Source organism: Arvicola amphibius, chromosome 17, assembly GCF_903992535.2.
Source record: "Arvicola amphibius chromosome 17, mArvAmp1.2, whole genome shotgun sequence".
Classification (NCBI taxonomy): domain Eukaryota; kingdom Metazoa; phylum Chordata; class Mammalia; order Rodentia; family Cricetidae; genus Arvicola; species Arvicola amphibius.
Genome location: NC_052063.2, coordinates 30,068,072 through 30,084,117, shown reverse-complemented (window position 1 = coordinate 30,084,117; position 16,046 = coordinate 30,068,072). Strand labels below are relative to the sequence as shown.

General features: G+C 40.5%; 1 protein-coding gene across 1 annotated transcript in view; it reads left to right on the top strand.

Moving 5' to 3' along the window:
• Positions 1–16,046, top strand: part of Frs2 (fibroblast growth factor receptor substrate 2) — a 79,927-nt gene that overhangs the window by 33,767 nt on the left and 30,114 nt on the right. The window contains 1 exon segment of the mRNA XM_038314999.1: positions 9,639–9,736. The gene's annotated coding sequence lies outside the window, so the exon portion shown is untranslated.

Genomic DNA, 16,046 nt, shown 5'->3' with positions numbered 1-16,046 from the left:
ATTTTCTTGGACTGTGTTCTGAAGATATAGATAATACTGCCACATTCTGATAAGTTCTTAGTTTATGATGACAATAAACACTTGCTAAATAAATGAAAATATTCAATCTTACAGATTGGATATCATATATTCTGGAAAGCATTTTGTCATTGTGCCCATAATCACCAATGATTATCAAAAGCTGTCCAAGAACCTATATCTAGTGCTTTTGTTTGGTACCGGTAATCAGCACCATGTTGGATTAGGGTTGTGGCACAGAAATAGCTTGTGTTTGTCTCTTTTAAAAGCCTGTTTGTGCTTTGGTTTATTTACCTCTAAAAATAATACCTACTGAGTAATGTTGCGATGTTGAAATGAGTACATCTAAGTGTCTCTGATGCTTTACACGTTGTCTTCTAGTTAATCTGTTTTCAGCTCATGAAGACATTGTCTGCTGTAGACATATTGGAATCTAAGTAAAAAGAGAAGCAAAATAACAGATCCTACTAGAATTTAAAGTATTTAGCACCTTTACGCTTTCGTGCTCTGAAACGATGTTTATGGGCAGTGGCAGATTTTCTCTAAACATGTAGATAGTAACTTAAATTGAGAGGCCGAAAAATGCACCATTTTTCTTAGGCATGTTTAAACTTCTGTAAATCGGAGGGACTGTTGGCCTGTGAAATAGGCTTAGTATTAGTAGCTAAGGAATCTGTTCTGGGGAGTTAGTGAAACAGTGTGTAAGAATTGCTGTTTTCTTTACACTCCTTCCCTCTTTCTTAGGCTTTCTCCACAAGCTTGTTGCAGTCTAACTTCCTCAGATACAGGGAGTTTCATTAAGTTTGAACAGTGCTCATGACTGTTAGAGCTGTCTCAGTCTCTAAGGTCAGGTCGGCTGTGTACAGCTATCAACTGTGGCTCTGTTTGTCACTCACAAGAGAAGTGACAGCGCACGTGCTTCTGGCTTGTCACTCTGTTTTCTGGGCTGTCTGTTGGGTCTCTGTGTGTGCACTTCTGTTTTCTCTTGGGTCTCATGGACTTTGTGCTCACATACTTTATTTTGATGGAAATTGTTAGCTCCATTTTTACTTCCAGTGTTTGGATTTCCCTTCATAGCCTGCTCCTTATAATGGAGTAGTAATTCAGAATTAGTTTTAGGTCCTTTATGCTGTCTCTAGGCCTCTCTAAAATAAATATAGCTACTGTCTTTCTTTCTGTCTGTCTGTCTGTCTGTCTGCTTCACTCTATTAATCTATTTATTTGCTTGCTTTCATCAGCAGTGCACGTCTGTGGCAATCAGAGGACACTTTGGAGAGTCTGTTTTTCCTTCTACCCTGATAGTCCTGGGGATTGAACTCAAGATTGTCAGGTCTGGCAGCATATTGCCATTACCCACTGAGCCATCTTGCCTGTGTTGGAATAATTTTTGTTAGCTCTTTTTGCAGTTATTTTCCATTGTTACCACTTCTTCTTTGTAATGTTCCTTAGAAGTAGATACTTTTCTAAGTTAGGAAAAACAGTTGTTCATACTTATTAAAACAAGGCTTCAAGAATTCCCAGGATAAACCATAGATTGAAAGTGGGCAGTATTTTTTCTGTGTATTTGTTTGTTTGTTTATTTATTTTTGTTTAAAGGAATTGAAAACACCATTTCACTTCCCTTCTTGCCGGTGGGCTTAGGGGAGGGGAAGAATGAGCTGGTGCCTCTGCTAGATGTGCCGACAGAATTTCTGCAGTGGGGAAAACCACTTGAAGAGTATCTTACGTTTTAAAGGTTACTTGGGGAAGAATTCAGTAGTTCATATTGTTGCAAGGGTTAGTGAAATCAGATTCAGGGTGAACAGCCAGGAACAGTGCCCAGAATCACACTGCACAAGGGTCCCTGTGAGGACACCAGTGACAACCTACAGAGACAGACGACCCACGGCCTGTCCCAGTGACACTGCTGGCTTGGGGACTAAATGCTGCTACCAACCCCTGCCCCAGACTTGACCTTGCTATAGTTTGCCAGCATTAGTGTGAGAACAAGTTCCTTCTTTCTACTTTCTCTTGTTCACTTGGTCCCTCCTAGTCTGCATTAGATGCATGTGTGAAAAAATGTGGGAAACATTTAGCCTTCTGAGATCAGATGTGTAAAATTCTCAAAGTGGGAAAGTGTTTGAATCTTTTAAAATAGTAACACAGGGGCAGTTTTTAAGCAGACGGAAAGAATGGTTCCTGGATGCTTTGCTGTGTTTTGAGTCCTCACTAGGTGGCCAGGCTAAGTTTTATAAGCATTATTCTGATGTCACTCTCGCAACGCAGCAGCGATATTAACTCATCAGTTTAGGAAGAGACTGCGAGAGAGTGACTTGCCCAAGAGAGTACAGTTAGGTCATGGCAAGAGTCGGGGGCATACATTCAAAGTCGTGACTCCAAAAGCCCGTGTTCATAACCAGCGTGCTAAGCGACTTCCTTGTTTTCCCCCTGGTCTGTTTATCTCAAAATCCTATAGTGTGGGGCAGCTAGCTTTCCTTTGAGAAGTTTACACCCATGGTCTCAGGCGTGTCTGTGTCTGTTTTCTTTCTGAACACCTTTTTTTGTAACCAACATGCTTAAAAATCGATATACCTCCAGGACAGGCTCTAAAAGAGCCTGCAGAGAAACCCTGTCTCGAAAAACCAAAAAAAAAAAAAAAAAAAACGATATCAAAATCTCTTAGGATTCAAGAGATGGGTCAGCACTTGAAAGCACACATATTTCCAGAGGACCGGGTAGTTCAGTTGTGCCAGCACCTAGTCAGTCTACTTGTAACCACCTGTGACTTCAGGTCCTGGGGTATATAACTCCTTGGCATCTACGGGCACCTCTGTTCACGTGTGTACACCCACAACACCCAAGTAAACACATACACACATGTCAAAAAGAGTAGAATAGGGGCTGGAAAGACACACAGTTAAGATCACACTGGCTGCTCTGTAGAAGACCTGACTTATGATTCCCAGCACCTACGTGGCCGCTTACAAACCTTCTCAAAACTCCAGTTCCATTCCAGGGAATATGATACCCTCTTCTGTCACAACACGTACATACAGACGGGCAAACACTGTACTTTATGTTTTAATCAGTATCTGAATATTAATGTTTTTTTCGGTTGTGTGGTACATGTATCAAACCAGGTGCATGATAGGCAAGTGCTTTGCCATTGAGCTTTTCCAGCCCTCAGTTCCTGCTTCTCTCTCCTGAATCATCCTCTCCTCTCCTCTCCTCTCCTCTCCCCTCCCGTCCCTTCCCCTCCCCTCCCCCTCCCTCCTCCTCCTCTCCCCTCCCCTCCTCTCCACTACCCCTTCCCTCCACTCCCCATTAACTTTTGCTGTAGTCTGTCCTATGGGTTTCTATGCTACCAAACAGTACTTTGTAATAACGTGTGCCCTTGTGATGAAATAGCTAGCGTAATCTTTGTAAAATTAAATGGTTTGGGTGTCCTTTTTTGTACAACACTTGTGGACTAGTAAATGTGTCTAGGTATTAGAGAAGTGTAAGGAAAATGTCTGTGAAGTTAAAGATACTTGTTTTTCTTTAAGATTAACATTTATCCTGAGTATACTGTGCTTTTTGGCCTGTCACTGTCAGCTCTTTTTAGTCTATAAATTTTAATTTGAGAACTGTAAATTTTTGTTTTGGGTCCAGTGCAAGCTGTATACAATAGATTTTTGTATATATGTTATTAGGATTACATCTTTGAGTTTTAAGATTATACCTCCTGTATTAAACCAGCAATCTCAAGTAATCTTCCAGTCCTTTATTAAACAACCAAGTTGAAAGCAAGGTGTTGTATGACAATGCCATTACTTATCTTTAGAGGCATTTAGGTAATGGTAAGTTCAAGGCTCACCTGAATTATTTAGAATTCTATATTTCCTAAAGTATACAGAAATCTTTTCTAATTTCCTTGACGTACACATTTATCCTACTCAGAATTCATTAATTCATTCTATTTGTTTTTAAAATATTTAATCTTCTTATTCAAAGATTTATTTATTTTTATGTCTATGATGACCAGCATTATTTTTATGTCTATGATGACCAGCAGAGGGTGTCAGGCCCAATGGGATTGGAGTTGCAGGTAGTGTGGAGCCATCTGGTGTCGGAGTGGAGAACCCGGCCTGGTCCTCTGCAAGCCTGGGTCCTTAACAGTAAGTGCTCTCAACTACTGGGTCATCCCTCTGGTCCCTAACAAATGAACTTAAATTTTTCAATAGCATGATTTGTTATTTATAAATCAGACACTGTGTATGTGTTCTAAATGGACATTGGACTGGGTAAGTCTGAGAAAAAATAATCTTTGTCATTTTAAATTTAGTACTTCCTTCTAAGTTGCTTTAGCTACTTTATTTGTAAAACCTGAAGTGGATTTCATAGTTTTTTGTAGGTGTTTTAGTTAGTGTTTGGTGTTGTTTGGTTTTCTTTTTTCTTGGCACTTCCAAAATCGTGTTTCTGGTATTCTAATGATTACCATTTTATGGAATTTCTTCTTTTTATTCTTCTAACTTTTTTTCCCTTGGTGACCCTTAAATATATTTTATGTGTACAGATGGTTTGCCTGACTGCATGTATTTTGGTGTCCCACGTGTGCCTGGTGCCACTGAAGTCAGAAAGAATGTTTCAGATTCCCTGGAACTGGAGTTATGGATGTCTGTGAGCCACCATGTGGTCCTTGGACAGGAACCGGTAGCTAGTGCTCTTAACTGCTGAGTCATCTCTTCAAGCCCCTCCTGTGTGTCATTTAAATATAGGATATTAAGCAGGATTATTGATGTATAATGAAGTAGGTATATGTTAGGGAGAGCCATGGATTTCTGTGGAATACCTTACAGCTATAATTAACTCAGGGGCTTTAAGGATAAATAGTGTTTCAGGTGTAGCTTGTGCTCTTGGTTTATGGTGGTGCCAGTGATCCATAGGTTGGAAGGCTGTTCTCAGCGTGGTGGTGTGTGGGGAGGGTGGTGGAACTTTTTGAGTGGGAGGGCTTAATGCAAGATTAACTGAGTCCTGGAAGTTTGCCGTCTCTAGAACGTGGGACCCTGGGTAGTTGTGCCTGAGACATTCCTTGTTTTCCAGTTTCCAATGCCCTGCCCATCCATTTTCTTGGTTGTCATGGCTTCTCTGGAGATCCTCATCAGAGCCAGCTCCATGCTGTTCTGACTTTCAGTCTTCAAAAGTGTGAGCTAAATAAAACTCTTAACAAACAAACAAACCCTGCCAGGCTTGGTGGCACACCACCTTTAATTCTAGCACCAGAAGGGCAGAGGCAGGTGGACCTCTGTGAGTTTGAGGACAGCCTGCCTGGTCATGGACAAATTCTAGGTCAGTGAGGCCTTCATAGTGAGACCCTGTCTCAGTCAGTCAGTCAGTCAATCAGGTCAGTCAGTCAGTCAGTCAATTAAATGCAATGAGAAGTTAATGGGTTGGAGTAAGGGGACAGTTTTATAGGACACCTGTAGAAACTGAAGATTTAGTAGCCAGGTAACTCAACTCCTTGGAGAGTATAAAAGGTAAGCCTGTTTGAGGCCAAGCTTTCTGCATAGTGAATATTTTAGGCATTGCATTTAAGTTTATGAAAACAATAAGTTACAGTTCTGCTAATGCTTATTTAGAACTCTATACATTTTTTTGTGTGTGATGGTGGAGATATAGAAGAAAACTTAGCAAGTTTCTACCTCTGATATTCCAAATAGATCATAGTGGGAAATGTAATGACATTTTCTGTTTAAAAAATATATTTTGTAGCTGGGTGTGGTGGCGCTCGCTTTAATCCCAGCACTCTGGAGGCAGAGGCAGGCGGATCTCTGTGATTTGGAGGTCAGCCTGGTCCATGGAACGAGTTCCAGGACAGCCAGAGCTATATAGAAAAAACACTGTCTTGAAAACATTTTGTGGAAAAGAAATACATTTTGTATAGTGACCTAGAATGTGGGCAGGAGTCTGTTATTAAAACGGAAGTTTTAAAATAGGACATTTACTCATTTTATGAGCGTACATAGGAAGATCAGACAATTACTGAGTATAAAGATTGTATATATAACTTCCAGGAGATCATGTATATTTTACATGCCACCAATTCCCTTTCTTTAATGCCCGAAGCAAGGTCTAAAAGCAAACACACTAGAGGTGCCTCAAGTATTGAAACCACACAGACCATTTCATTGTCCTCATTGGATTTTAATTATAGTTTTGAACACCAAAAATCTCGTTTTTCCTTTTAACTCAGGTTATATTATTTCTAATTGTTACTTGAAAATGTGTCTCCTCTGACCTCTTCTTCCCTTCCCCTCCATCATCCCTACAAGGACTTTAGATTCTGAGGGGCAGTTTTAAGTGGTAGTTTTTATTGACAATCCAGGACCAAAATAGTTGAAAATTAGCTTTTATAATTTAGTCATTTGGGAACTTAAAGTTGATAATTCTGTTGCATTTCTCCTCTGTGCAAAGAGGTAGGGTTTTCTGTATTAATGTTTAAAGATATACGTGTAGGTAAAGTCAAGTTATTAAATGTCTTTAAGGTTTTCAATTACCTTGACTTACCTTTATGTGACTCTGTACACACAGACCATGGGGCGGTCCGAAGACTTCCCACTGTGTGGGTCCAGGAGAGTGAGCACAGGCGTCAGGATGACAAGCCCCTTTGCCTACTGGTCCTGTCACTCATTTTTCAGATAGTTGAATTTACTGGTCTGATTTCTTGGTGACCAAGGTTTTCTGTTTAAAATATTCAAGAGTTCTCCCCTGCCTCCTTCCAGGTGAGCTTTGCATGTCAGATTCATTGTTCAGCCCTTTAGGACCCTGCTGATCAAGTGTCTGATGTTCTGGGTTTATGTTAGCATCTTGGATGATATGATAATAGGTTTGTGAACTTGAAGTGAAATAGATTATCAGATGAAAGGTATGCTGGCAGTGGGTTTGGGGACAGTTTCCTGGTGATTGCATGTGTTTGGTTTTGGTCTTCAGGGACTATTAAAATGTGATCACTGAGTCATACTTGGTGTTTCCTTCTGTCCCCTGGCTAATCTCTGTTAAAACCCTGAGGTTTGCCAGCCACATGATGCTCAAAAGGCAAAGTAAACCTCAGCCCAGAGGAGTTTATTTAAAGAAAAAAAAATTAAGTTCAAACATTCCTACAGTGTTGCATTTTATTTAGTCTTGTTGAGAGTTAATGTGCTCTTTTGATTCTTTCCAGTGGCCACGGTGCCTAGAGATACAAGTAAATTTGAAATACTTGAACTTTCCTGAGAAAACTTTGAAACTTGATAATCACAAACAGAAGTGCTTAAATAAATAGGAGAGAAAGAGGAATGTCATTTCTTTGGGAATTGTACTAATGGTACTCATTTGATTAAAATCCTGAACCATTCCTTTGTGGAGTTTGTGGGACAGAGTATTTAAAAACAAAACAGTGTGGTAGATACATCATTAATTTTTTGAAGTTGGGACATCATTTTTTTAGATTTTGAGGACGAGAGTGTAAACAGCCCTGGCTGTCCTGGAGCTAGCTCTGTAGATCAGGCATGGCCTTGACTCACAGAGCCCCCACCTCTGTCTCCCAACCGCCCAGCCACAAGCGCATTTGTGCTCTGTCACTCGGCTCTAAACTGCTGGGGTTAGGGTTTATTCCTGCAGTCTGGAAGAGTGGCAACTCTGCCCCTACAGAAAGACTTGGTGTCCCGAATGGCCTCTACAATACCTTAAAGAACATGCCTGAGAGTTGGCAAAAATCACATATTCAGTTCATCTCCTTGGATCTTTACCAAAGGTGAAGTTGATCAAATTCAAGGAACCTTAGGCTTTTGTTCTAGTTTGGTGGTGGGAATATGTCTCCTTGTCTTTTATGGCTTTTGTGTATTGTGTATGTTGGCACTAGTGGCATTTCTGTGGAAGAAATGGTGTTTGAGATTTAAGCAGTTGTATCTTAGTTAGGGTTTCTATTGCTGTGAAAGGACAACCATGTTCATGACACCCCTTTTTCGTTTGTTTTGATTTTGAGACAGGGTTTTTTGTGTAGCTTTGGGCCTGTCCCAGAGCTTGCCTCTGTAAACCAGACTAGTCTCGAGATCACAGAGACCCATCCATCTTCCTCAGCCTCCTGAATGCTGAAATTGGGCCTTGGCCACCATTTTTCTGGCTCATGACAACTCTTATAAAGGAAAACATTTAATAGGAGCTGGCTTACATGTTCAGAGGTTTGAGGTCATTGTCATGACGGGAAGCATGGGTACAAAACGGGTAGACATGGTACTGGAGATGTAGCTTTGAGTGCTGCATCTGGATTGGGCGGACAGCAGGAAGATAGAATGACAGACACCTCAGTGAGCTCCCTGTGACACACTTCCAGCACGCCAACCCCCGTAGTGCCACTCCTGTGAGTCTGCGGGAGTCATTTTCTGTGTTTCTTTTCCTTTTCCTTTTTTTAAAACATAATTTCTTTATTGGATCTTTAGAAATTTACAATCATAACACCTCCAACTCTGACTCTGCCCACATCCCAGTTCCATTCCATATTCATCATCTCCCTCTTCCATTGCAGTGGTCCCCACCCAATGAAAACTAGAAAGAAAGAAAGAAAGAAAAGAAGAAAGAAGAAAGAAAAGAAAGAAAGAAAGAAAAAGAACGAGCCTCTTCTCGTCCACCACCTCTTCATTCATGCTGTTGGCTTGGGAGTAGTGTGTCACAACAGCATATGCTTTTGTCCAATCAGCTTTACTTGGCAGATGTTCATTGCGGTGGGCCATTGGTACACCGTGCTTACTCCTCTTGTGGTATCCATGGCTGCCCCGAGTCATGGGGATCCTGCAGTTATCATTCCACAGGGCCAGTCCTTGCATGAGATTCAGCAGGTGATTCTAGTTAGGTAGTTAGGGTTGCCAACCCCATTGGGCCTGGCTGATAGTTGAGCTGGTCAGTCAGGTGAGGGGTGAGCTAGCTCCTCTAAACCAGTGCCATTCAGGCTCAGCTCTGCCTGCCCTTGGTGCTGGGTGGGGGCCATTTCTTCTGTGAGCGACGGATGGACAGGGCCAGCTTTTCCAGGGGCCGCCAGGCAAAAGGGCAGCGCTGACTCAGCATGGCCCTATGGTTTCTTCATGCAAGGTTCCCTTGAGCCTGTGGGGGCCATTTTCATTCAAACCACCATTTATTTCATCAGTTGGAGTTAGCCAATGATCAGTTCATTCATCTCAGAACAAATGTGTAGAACATTCATCGGCACAATAGCCATTGTTTCAGGTGCCTAAGGCAGGTAAATAAAATGGACAGAAATCCCGTTCTTGGGTTTCATTTTAGGTGTAATGGACACATAAACAATGAAAAGACAATCACTTCACGGTGTTCCAAACTGCAATTGTACGGTTTCCTGTGTCTTCTTGTTCCAGTTTATAAATCACAGTCAGGCCCAGCAGGGACAGGGAGGTGTTGGGGGCTGAAACATTCTGGTCCTGTGGGATAATACCCAGTGTTTTGCTTTTAAATCTTACCTAACTCTTAACCCTGCTAATGTTTTCTGTTAGGAGTTTGCTTAGAAACTTTGTTAATAGTCCTTACTGGTCATGATAATTAGTTAAGTGTCCTTAAAGAGTTTATGATTTTGTAATATATGAGTCACATTCTCAATTACCGTACCTTTATTTCAGAAATGACCACCAAGAAGTAGATGCCTGGATGTCCTGGTGAGGAAGTAATCCACATGCCATGAAGTAAGATGCAGCAGAGCGAGCATTCCTCCAGAGTGGTAAGTCACAAGTCTCTCCTTCATCTCCACAGTTGTCTGCCCTGGAAAACATTAATAAGAATGTGGCCATTGAGAGTCACTTACATTCCTGGTTGACTGTGTAATTCAAGATTCTAGCATATGGTTCTAGAAAATGTGCCTACTGTGTTTTCTTGAAAGAATCATAAAGGCAGTATTATTGAATTACAGCCTTAGAAAAATGTACTGAAGCCAGGAAGTGGTGGTAACACGCCTTTATTCCCAGCACTCAGGAGGCAGAGGTGGGCAGGTCTCTGTGAGTTCAAGGAAGTCTGGTCTATAGAATGAGTTCTGGGACAGCCAGAGCTACACATAGAAACCCTGTCTCAAAAACCCCCCAAAATAAACAAGAAAAAACAGAAGGAAGAAAGGAAGGAAAGATGGAAGGAAGGAAGAAGTTAGGGGATATTATTTTCAGGTGTGTTACTTTTGTTTATGCTGTTTTTGATTAACTTTGATTCTTTTCCTGTGTAAAACACTTGATGGTTCTAATAGAGAGCTGAACGGCCAATAGCAGAAAGGAGCAAGGGTAGGTGGGGCTAGCAGGCAGAGGATAAATAGAAGAAGAAACGAGGAGAACAAACAGCAAGAGAACAAGGGGATGAGGATATCAGGGGCTAGCCGCTCAACTACAAAGCAAACCATGGAGAAAGAAGTAAAGTAAGGTATACAGAAATAGAGAAGATAAAAGCCCAGAGGTAAAAGGTAGTTGGGGTAATTTAAGATAAGAAAAGCTGGGAAAAAACAACCAAGCTAAGGGCCGGGCATTGGGCATTCATAACTATGATAAGTCTGCGTGTGATTTACTTGGGATCTCAGTGGTGCCCTCCCCCCCTCCAAAAGCGAAAGAATAAAGTGTCACACAATAAAAAGAAATTAAAAAGGAAAAGGAAAAAAAAAGGATTAAAGTAATGGGACCCGCTAGCTGAGGAGGAGAAGGGAGAGCTGAGCACCAGAGACTGTCTCTTTGACAGCAGGGGCTTAGGCGTGCTCCCACTCATGGCCTCCCCCGCCTCCACCATGTTAGCAAACAGCGTGTTCACATCTTCCACGGTGCTGTTGGGAAGTATTGAAAAAGTGCTTCAGAAGAAATTCAGAATCTTCTTTTCGTAGACCACAGTGCTTAAATCAAAAATAGAAATTTCAGAAAATGTAATCTCATTGACCTTAATCTGTTCTTCTTTGCTATTTTCTTTTGGAAAGTGAAATTTAAATCTCCTACATTAATGTAATGCACGATACATAATGACGATGGCTCTTAAGTGTTCTAGTACTTTTAGGGCTCCTGTCTAGAGTGGTAAGTGTGTGTGTGGTGTGTGTGGTGTGTGTGTGTGTGTGTGTGTGTGTGAGAGAGAGAGAGAGAGATTTTTTACAATTTGTATTTATTTAATGATACTAGGGTTGAAACAAGGCCTCATGTGGTAGGCATGCTCCTATTGCTAAGCTAGGCCTAAATTCCAGTGTTTTTATTTTGGTGTTTGTGTGTATGCATGTTTGGTGGTGCATGTGGTGCAGATATATGCCCATGTGGGTGCATGTCTCTGTATGTAGAGGCCAGAGGACAACCTTAGCTCTCATGTCTTAGGCACCAACCACTGTTTTTCTTTGTAGACATGGTTTCTCACTTGCTTGGAACTTGCCAAATAAGTGAGGCTGGCTGGTTAGAGAGCCCTGGGGATCTTGCCTGACTTTGTCTCTGATATAAAATTAAAGCCTTCCTTTAAGGGAAGGGGAGATGATGTGGGATTCCCCTCTGTATGCTGTGAATGTATTTTTATACCATTGATTAATAAAGAAGCTGTTTCGGCCAATGGCTTAGCAGAGTAAAGCCAGGCAGGAAATTCAAACAGAGATAGAGAGAGTAAGCAGAGTCAAGGAGACACTTTGTAGTTGCCCAGGGGAGGCAGATGCCATGGAGCTGCCCAAGAAGCAAGTCGTGACAAACCACAAAGCTCATCATAAAATATAAAAGAATAGAAATGGATTAATTTAAAAATGTGAGAGTTAGTTAATAAGAAGCCTGAGCTAATAGGCCAAACAGTGTTGTAATTAATATAGTTTCTGTGTGATTATTTAGGTCTGGGCAGCTGGAAAACGAATGAGCAGTCTCGACTTACATGTCTCCATAGTGCTAGGATTTAAAGGGTATATCACTACACTCAGGTTTTCTCACTTAGGTTCTGGGGACCCATCACAGGTACTCCATTTGCAAGGCAAGCACTTCGCTAACTGAACCTCCTCTCCAACACCTGATATTTTTGTATTTATTGTACAAAATTAGCACATTATACACACATGCACATATACAGTATCATTCTGCTGTGTAATTAAATGTAGTAAAGGGACAGTGGCAACCTTAAAAATGAGTCTACATTTTAAAAACTAGTTGAAATGGTAAGTTTTGCATAGTATATTTTGTATTTATTTAAATTTTGTGAAGCCATAAGAGGCTGAATGTCTGAACATATCAGTGTTTACTTCAGTTCAGGAACACTGGTGTTCAGATCTGTAGGTGTTCCACACTCATCATCACTGACTGGTCCATTTAAAGGACCAAGTTTTTGTTTTGTTTTGTTTGTTTGTTTTTTGTTGTTTTTTAAGAAAGGGTTTTTTGATAGCTTGGAGTCTGTCTTGGAACTAGCTCTGTAGACCAGACTGGCCTTGAACTCACAGAGATCCACCTATTTCTGCCTCCCGAGTGCTGGGATTAAAGGCTTGGGCCACCACTGCCCAGCAGACCAATCAATTTTTAATGCTTGTTGTACATATTATTTTGTTTATAACATAGATTTCTAAAAAGTTTATTGTGTGTGTGTGTGTGTGTGTGTGTGTGTGTGTTGTGAAAGTATAGTATCTGTGTTTGTGAACTTGTTAGCATGTGTGGAGGCCGAAGATGGCATCCAATATATAGTCTCTCTCTAATTCTTATTGATTGATATACTTTGTATATATGCATATGTATGGTCTTGTGCGCATGAGTATAGTGACCTCAGATCTCTGGGGCTGGAATTAAAAGTGAGTTGTTAGCCTCTTTATGTAGGTGCTGGAACCAGACTTGGTTGGAAGAAGCTAAAGTACTTGTTAGGTCAGTTTCTTAATATGAAGTGAGGGTCTTAGAGGCTTTAGTTCATGGACGAGGGACGATTCATGGTGGAAGGAATAGGGAAGTGTCTTTATTTGCGTTGCTGTACTACCACACCACTGACCGGGGCAACTTATAAAGAACATGAATTGACTTCTCACCATTATGGAAGCCGAGAATTCTAAGATGAGTATCCTGGCAGGGTCCTTGCCTGATTGCTGCTTCCTGCAGAGAGGAGGCATGCCTTGTGGTGTGATGGAGGGTAGAAGAAGAAAGAGTAAGACGAAGACTTGTGAAAGCCTTAATCCTGCTCACAAAGAGAAGCTCCATGACCTGATCACCTCTTAGAGCCACCAGAGCCAGCCCACCCCTCCTCTCCTACCAGAGTGTCAGGGCCTGAATTTTGTCTGTGCAGAGTTTGGACTGTAGCGGGAAAGGAAGGCCCACGCTTGCATCTGAAAACAAGCCAAGGTTGAAGCTTTTTGAAAGTAAGGCTTGTTTTTGTTTGTTTGTTTGCTTTTGTTTTGTTTTTCATTCTTCTTTTTCTTGACAGGGTTTCTCTGTAGCTTTGGAGCCTATCCTGGAACTAGCTCTTGTAGACCAGGATGACCTTGAACTCACAAGAGGTCTGCCCTGCCTCTGCCAACTACCCACTTGGGTTTTTTTTTTTTTTTATGTCAATAGTGGAAGTATTTATAAAGTTTTGGTAAGGCTGGTTGTTGTTGGTGACCCCTTTCTTTAATCCCAGCACTTGGGAGGCAGAAGCCAGGCAGATCTCTAGGTTAAGGCCAGGCCTGGTCTAAAAAGTGAGTTCCAGGATGGGCTTCGGCTCCAAAGCTACATACGGAAACCTTGTCTGGAAAAACCAAAAAAAAAAAAAAAAAAAAAAAAAAAAGAAAAAAAAGAAAAAATGAACAGAAAAAAGGATAGATTTGACAAGAAGACTAGAAAACTTTTGAAGCTGATAATGATTTTCACATTCCATAGATGGTCAAATATTGATCTACCTTTTAAAAAGTACATACTCAGAGAATTGAACAAGTAGCATAGTTCCTTTTTGAGTATATTTGGATTTTGAGGTTTTTTATATGGCATACTAATTTCATTATTCCCACTTGGCACCACTGCATATGTGGAAACAATAGTAGTTCTATTTTACAAACAGTAGCCAGATTTAGAAAAATGGATGTGGGGGTCTTTCTACCTGTATGGCTGCCCTGTCAGTTGATGCTTTGCTACATGAAGAAGATAAAGATAACTAGGTTAAGTCTTTAGAGAAGTTTTTTCTTTGTTGTTATTTTTATTATATTTATGTGTGTATGAATGTATGTATGTATGCATGCATGCATATATGTGTGTGTGTGCATACAGATGCCTTGGTGCACAGATGGTGTCAGAAGACAGCTTGGGAAAAGTTGGTTTTCTTGTCCTTGAAATCAAGTGTCAGGCTTGGTGGCAGACATCTGTACCCATTGAACTATCTTGCCAACCTCCTAAGAAGAAGTGCTGTTACCAAGAACTTCATCACATGAAAGTTTAAAAAACACATGTATACAGTTAAAAATAGCCAGTGAATAATTTAGATAGTAGTTATTTAATGTTTTAAAATATTTTTGATTTTTAAAATTTATGTGTATGAATGCTTTACCTGCATATATGTCTGTTTACTGAGTGCCCACAGTGGCCTGAAGTGGGCATTGAATCTTCTGGATCTGGAGTTATAGATGGGTTGTCGGTCACCATGTAGGTAATGATAATCAGGCCTTAGTCCTTTGGAAGAACAGCCAATGTTCTTAACTGCTGAGCCATCTCTCCAGCCCCAAATTCTTTTATTTTTTTATTTAAGTATACTTATTTTTGAGTTTCACTAAAGCAGCATTTATTAAATTAATAGGATTTGGTTTACCTCTGTTATAGAAAAACTTTCATATATTTTCCAACTTATCATAAATATCATAAACTTTTAGTTTAGAATATTCTGCTTTAATTTTGTTAGCGGTTAGGTTTTTAGTTTTGTTGGGTAGGATATAAAATGCTTTTGTGGGTTATGTAATGAGCAATTTTGATTGAATATATTTTAGAGTGTCAGTTTTCTCTCTTTGTTCATAGTGTGAAAGTCACTTATTCTTATAAAACTGTTTCTTTTATTCTGAAAGGCTCAATTTGTTCAGTCACACGTACAAGCAGTGATCAAGATTGTTTTTGAGTAGTTCATGTTTTTTATGTCAGTCTAACAAGGTGTTCGGATATGCTTATCACTTGGTTTTATTTGAACATTTGGAAGAATTAAGAAATTGCCCATGAAGGCAGTAGAGTAGAAAATATAGATTGACTGAAAGTCCATTAATTAATTAGGCAGTTTGGTGCTGGAGATCCAACCCAGGTCTCTCACTTGTAGAAAAGTGTTTTCTCCGGGTTTTGTTTGTGTCCGAGGGTCAAAGATAGGCTATGATATTGAGGGCTTTCTGACCCAGATCCGTTGATGTGTACCGAGGCTTCAGGTGTTACAGTTAAATTGAACTAAGCTGAACTTTATTCTTGAAACTCAATAGATGTAAGTTGTAATAAGAGTATAAAACAAATTGTTTTATAACTTCTGTTTCATATTCTCTCATAGAGTCCCATATGATTTAGCTGGATTTTATTATTTAGTACTTGTTTTTATACTTAAAAAACAAAACAAAACAAACCCCAAATTCAGAGTAGGTTTAAATTCTACAATTGCTACTACAGAACCAAAGTGCTGACCAGATGAATCGGGCCCGTAATGTGCTACTGAAAGGAACCCTCCTCTCTCTCCCAGTTTGAAGAACAAGCACTTTCCTTGCCAAGGAGGACTGACTTTAAATGGACCAGCTGTCCATATTGGGAGCGTAGGGTTGCTAAGGTGACCATGGCTGTTTAGAGAAGAATGCCGCTGAGAGGGCAAGTTCTTGATGTGTGAGCTGAGGGAAAGAATGTGCTTGTGATTGTGCATCATCCCTCCTAATCACCATGCTCACAAAGTGCCCAGTTGGGCGGCATGCAGAAGCACAGGGCTCAGAGCCCACGTTGGTGTGTGTTTTAACCATCTTGTTTTGTGTGAGCCAGAAACTTACAGTCCAGAAGGAACATGTCTCGTGTGTGTATGTGTGTGTGTATGTGTACTTTGATAGTGAATGAAATTAGAGTGAATTTCTTTGCTTGATGATATAACCAGTCATTATATCC